A 6,499-nucleotide genomic window follows, 5' to 3' on the forward strand; every position below is an offset into this window, starting at 1 on the left:
TTTTTTTCTAAATAGACATATGCCTAGCTAGGTAGTCAGTTACTGTAAAGAAAGAGAGAAAAATAAAAGGGACAAGGTTAATTTTCCTAAGGCAAAATATGGGTAGGATTTTCTAAATGAATATATGGTCATAATTGAGCACATCTTATGTATTCTTAAAATCTTATAAATTCTTTCAGCTGTTTTGATGTTTTCATGCAAAAATGTGCGGTGTATTTACAGGTTAGAAGGAGGAGCAGGGACAAGCTCAATACTACTCAGGCAGGAATCTTGAGAGGAGGGAAGGAAGAGGAATCTCATTCAGTATTTTCATGCTTGTCATGGAAATCTCAGCAGGGACTTATCTAAGGTCCTACTACTGGTTAGAAGCCAAGGAGGGAGAAAAGTCTAAATTTGAGGTGGTGAGAACCATGCAAATCCCGATTTGGTACCTGAGTGTTGAAAATGAGTTGACTATATTTGTGATACATAATAGCTATCTTATATACAGTATTTTTAAAAATTATTTTTATTGATACACAATTGACATAGAATATTGTATAAGCTTGAGGTCATCAACATGTTAATTTGACACAATTACACATTGCAGTATGATTACCACTGTAGCCTTAGCTAACACCTCTATCACTTCGTATAATTATAATTTATTTTTCTGTGGTGGGAACAATTAAGACCTAGTCTCTTAGCAACTTTGAAATTTATATTACCATATTGTTATCTATAATCACTATGCAGTACATTAGATCTCCAGGAGTTGCTTATCTACAGGGTCCAAGTTGGTACTCTTTAACAACATATCTCCAATTCTCCTATGCCCCAGTCCCTGATAACTAGCATTCTACTTTGTTTTTATCAGTTCAGCTTTTTTAGAGTCCACGTATTAGTGGTATCATATAGCATTTGTCTTTTTCTGACTTACTCACCTAGCATAATGTCATCAAGTTCCACCCATGTTATTGCAAATGGCAGGATTTCCTTCTTTCTCATGGCTGAATATACATATATATAAAATACATTATTTTATATGTGTGTGTATATATATATATAAAATATATAATATATATAGCTTCTTTATCCATGCATCTAATGAAGGACACTTAAGTTGTTTCTATATCATGACTATTGTGAATAATGCTGCAATGAACATGGAAGTCCAGATATCTCTTCCAGATCCTATTTTCATTTATTTTGGATATATACCCACAAGTGGAATAGTCAGATCAGTAGTAGTTCCATTTTTAATTTTTTGAGGAAACTCCACCCTGTTTTCCATAGTGACTGAACCAAATTATATTTCCAGAAAGACAGAGCAATTGCCTGAGGAGGAAAGCTTTCTGGAAAAGTCTTGGGGAACAGATAGCTATGGTCCTCCAGAGTGCCTTTTCAGGTCCCTTCCTACTTCTGGACACTGCCCAGAGGAACAAGAGGCCCCAAGTTTATGCAGTGGAATGGTGCCTTCGGTTTGCTGCACTAGTGGACCTTGGTTGACTTGAACTGGAATTTCAGGTGTCTACACCAGAGACCCAAGCTCCCTCCCAGTCTTAGGACTCTGGGAGGTGGACAAGGCTTGCAGCCTGAGCATGGGACTCTGGGAAGTGGACAAGGCTTGCAGTCTGATCATGTGCTGTTCATTCCCTGGTATTGACCTCTGGTGATCCAGCCCCTTCACTGCCATTGGGCCAGAGGCCAGTTCCCAACAGCTGGCCAACCCCCTTGGGTGAGCTGCCCCTGCCCTGGGACTCTGACCAGGGGAGGGGGTGTCAATGAGGATTTGCGTTTGCTGAATCTAAGGCATGAGCCAAACTCCTTTCTGAAGACACTAGGAGGAGAGCCCTTGGGCACCAGGGCATGTAGACCTTTCCCATTCCAGGAGTCTCCTGCTGCCACTATAGAACTCCTGACATTCCAAGAGATTTGGCTTCCCCTGAGAAGAGGTGTTGTGGCAGCAGCTTCTCTCGCCTGAATGTACCTTCCTTGGAGCTGCCCTGGGTGCCCGGCACATCCCAGCCCAACCTCTTCCTGCCCCTCCTTGTGGAATTGTACTTACTCTCCCATACATTCATGCATGTGCCCAAACCACAAAACAGCACCCTGCAATCTCCAGTCTGGCTCTGTTTCCCTTGGGGGCAAACCCCATACTCTACCCACCAGGACTAGACATTTAAAAAAGGAAGGGGAGGGGAGGGAGGGTGAGAAAGAGGGGAGGTGAGGACAGAAAAAAAATAAAAACACAGTAACATTGATAAGTCCTATCTTTCAATAGGCCATTGCCAATTATTATTTTTTTAAGCTACGGACAAGCTTTTGAATACACTCTCTGCTCATTTCTTAACTTCAAGTAAACCATTCTTATCTTTGAAAGGTCATTCCATAAAAGGAAGATTTTGCCGTGTTTGAGGCCTTTAGGGAAAAGGTGAGAAAGTATTACTCATTAAAATTAATCGAATTCACCCCTTTTTATTGAGATATAATTGATATAACATTAGTTTCAGATGTATAGCATAATGATTCCATACTTGTATATATTGCAAAATGGTACCACAGTAAGTCCAATTAATATGTGTCACACACAAAGTTAACTTTTTTTTTCTTATAATGAGAACTTCCAAGATCTGCTCTTATAGCTACTTTCAAATATTCAATATTCAAGATAGTCACCATGCTGTACATTATAGTCCTGTGCCTTATTCATTTTATAACTGGAAGTTTGTACTTTTTGACTCCTTCACACCTCCCACCCCTCCCACCCCTCCCACCTTTCACCTCAGGCAATCATCAATCTATTCTCTATATACATAAGGTCAGGGTTTTTTTTTTTTTTTTTGGCTTATTGTTTTTGGTTTCATTATTTATTACTATTATTATTTTTTAGATTCCACATATAAGTAAGATCACATGTAATTATCTTTTAGTGTGTGGCTTATTTCACTTAGCATGATACCCCTAAGGTCCATCCATGTTGTTGCAAATGGCAAGATTTTATTCTTTTTTTATGGCTGAATATTATCCCACTATTATACAATACAGCATATAATATAACACATTCCAGTATACGAATATCCCACAATTTCTTTAACCATTCACCCACTGATTTACCCACTGATGAACTGTTTTAACTGATTTAAGTTGTATCCATGCCTTGTCTATTGTAAATAATGCTGCAATGAACATGAAGGTTTAGACATCTTTTTGAATTAGTGTGTTCATTTCCTTTGGATAAATACCCAGAAGTGAAATTATTGGATCATATGCACAGGAGTTTCCTCTTTTCCACATTCTTGCTAACACATGTTATTTCTTGTCTTTTTTTTTTTTTTTAATAGCAGCCTTTATAGCAGGTTTGGGTGATATCTCATGGTTTTGTTTTGGTTTCTCTGATGTTTAGTGGTGTTGAACATGTTTTCATGTCCCTATTGGCCATCTGTATGTCCTCTTGGGAAAAATGTTAATTCAGACCCTCCATCCATTTTTTAAAAATTGGATTGTCTGGGGCCTTTTTTTTTTTCTATTGAGTTAAATGAGTATTTCAGATATTTTGGATATTAGCCCCTTATCACATATATCATTTGCAAATATTTTCCTTATTCAGTGATTGTCTTTTCATTTTGCTGATGGTTTCCCTTCTGTGCAGATATTTTTAGTTTGATGTGGTTATACTTGTTTATTTTTGCTTTTGATATCAAATCTATAAATTTATCACAAAGATCCATGTCAAGAAGCTTACCCCCTTTGTTTTCTTCTGGGATTTTTATGGTTTCAGGTTTTATATTCAAGTACTAAATCTGTTTTGAGTTAATTTTCGTGCATGATGTATGTTGTAAGATAGTGGTCCAGTTTCATTCTTTGCATATGGCTGTCCAGTTTTCCCAACACCATTTGTTGGAGAGATTGTCTTTCCCCATTGTATATTCTTAGCTTCTCTGTCATAAATTAACTAAACATGTTTTGGTTTATTCTGGGCTCTCTATTCAATTCCATTGATCCATGTGTCTATTTTTTATGTTAGTACTATATTATTTTGATTACTATAGCTTCGTAACAGGGTTTGAATTAAGGGAGCATGATGCTTCCAGCCTGTTCTTCTTTCTCAAGATTGCTTTGGCTATTCAGGACCTCTTGTGGTTCCATACAAATTTTAAGATTGTTCTATTTCTGTGAAAAATGTCATTGGAATTTTGATAGGGATTATATTGAATCTGTAGATTCTTTGGATGGTATGGACATTTTAAGGCTATTAGTTTAATGAGCATAAAATATAAGTGTTCCTTCTATTTATGACTATCTTACATTTTTCAGTGTACACATTTTTTACCTTTTTGATTAAATGTGTTCCTAGGTTGTTTTGTTTTGTTTTTTGGTGAAGTTATAAATAGAATTGTTCTCTTCATTTCCGCTTTGATAGTCTATTATTAGTGAATAAATATACAACATATTTTTGTATATTGATAACATCTACCTCATTATGGATATGAGCTATGCAAACTAATATATGGAGAGTACAAAGCTCAGGGCTTGCCACATTTTTACCAAAATGGCATTAATTTAATGTTGTGTAGGGCTCTTTAGCTCTCCATACAAGTGAGGAAAAAAGTATCCTATTGTCGGGGTGCCTGGGTGGCTCAGTGGGTTGAAGCCTCTGCCTTCGGCTCAGGTCATGATCCCAGGGTCCTGGGATGGAGCCCCGCGTCAGGCTCCCTGCTCAGCACGGAGCCTGCTTCCCTGCCTGCCTCTCTGCCTACTTGTGATCTCTGTCTGTCAAATAAGTAAATAAAATCTTTAAAAAAAAAAAAAAAGTATCCTATTGTATGTATAGGTTTATTTGAAGTACATATGTATATATATGTATACATATATAAAAACATTTATGTTTAAATATGCATTTACTATCCACACATACATGTATAGGTAGATAATAAATGAGTTTAAATATACATCTACAAACAAAGATGTGTGGAAGAAAGTACAGTGATTAAGATGATCATCTCTATGATACTGTTTCTGGAGGTTTTTTTTTTTTTTCTTTTGATTTTCCTATACTTGTATATTTCTGCAATAAACACAAATGACTACTTGTATAAAAATTAACACATTCATTTAAAAATGCTGATCAAGATCCATTAATTTGATTTCATGTTCTGCTAATATGGTGTGACCCAGAGTTTTCAAAAACTGCACTATTTCAACCTTCCATCTGTCACTTAATCCCTTTTCATACACTCAAACTCAGTAGATACTAAGCATTTGCAAAAATACTTCTAGGACCAGGGAACTAGCCACCTTCTTGCCATCCAGCTTTAATCATGGTTAATTGCTTGACAGTTTTTCTTTATTATGAACCTAATAGTGCTCTCTACCTTTATCCATTGATGCTGATTCTGTTTTTGGATGCTCTGAGAGTAAAACTCATCTTTCTTCCACAGGCTTATTTTTCACTTTTAAAAACACAAATACTGTATCCCCCTAATTGTCCTCTTTTACAGGCTACATATCCCTAGTTTCTTACTTGCTCCTAATGCCTGGACAGAACTACTTACACTGGTAGGAAACCCTAGTAAAAATGTCCTTTATTCTTAGCAATAAAGAAGATGAAATCTTCCAGGTAGTACTCAGGACACAAACCAAAATGGCAATGGAATAGACTAGAGAGTTTAAATGGGGGAGAGGGTGGGCAAAAATGTGATATGCCAATATATAAGGTAGACATTTTGGCAGAACTATTTTTGAAACGTTCTTTCAAGATTTACAATTTCCTAGAAAATGTAAACTGCATTTTTTATTTATTTGTTCACTTACAGCAATCTGACTCATATTGTTTTGCACTATTTAAAATAATGTACTAGTTTTTATTGATTTCTTCAACACCATTGATTCTTATTAGATCTTCTTTTATTTTTTAATTGGAATTTAAAGTTCAATTTTGTTCTTAATCAGTATTTCCCTTGCCCACGTTGGCTTCATTTAACATGCCAATATATGTAGTATGGTGGAAGAAGACTGCAAGATAATTAAATTTTTATTTACAGTGTTTTATGCTGCAGTTAGTTTTGTTTGGTTTTATATGATATACTCCCAACTTTTATGTCACATACATTTCCTTAGGCACCAATTAGTAGAAAGGGCAATATAAAAATGATCTGGGAATACTGAATTCAGTGATCTTAATAGGTTTTCTTGCAGTGCTTATTCATGTAAACTTAATATAAAAATATGTTGATTTCCATATTCTGTTGGGGTTGTGGTAAAAACTATGTTAAAGAATTTGTCTAACTTCATTTGGACAAGAATCAAAGAGCTAGAACTCTTATCATCTTTAATTCAGTTTTTGACCCCAAACCCCTCCCCCTGCCCAATGTTTCTTCCTCTGCCTAAAATATTAGGAGAGAATAACTTGCCTAAAATCACACAGCCAGATAATTGCAGAATCTAAGCCCTTCACCTGTTTTTTCAACTTGAATATCCTTCCCATGTATAAGTGCATCTATATATCTCCTCCTTAGGG

The sequence above is a fragment of the Martes martes genome (assembly GCF_963455335.1).
Source record: "Martes martes genome assembly, chromosome: 1".
NCBI classification, from domain to species: Eukaryota; Metazoa; Chordata; class Mammalia; order Carnivora; family Mustelidae; genus Martes; species Martes martes.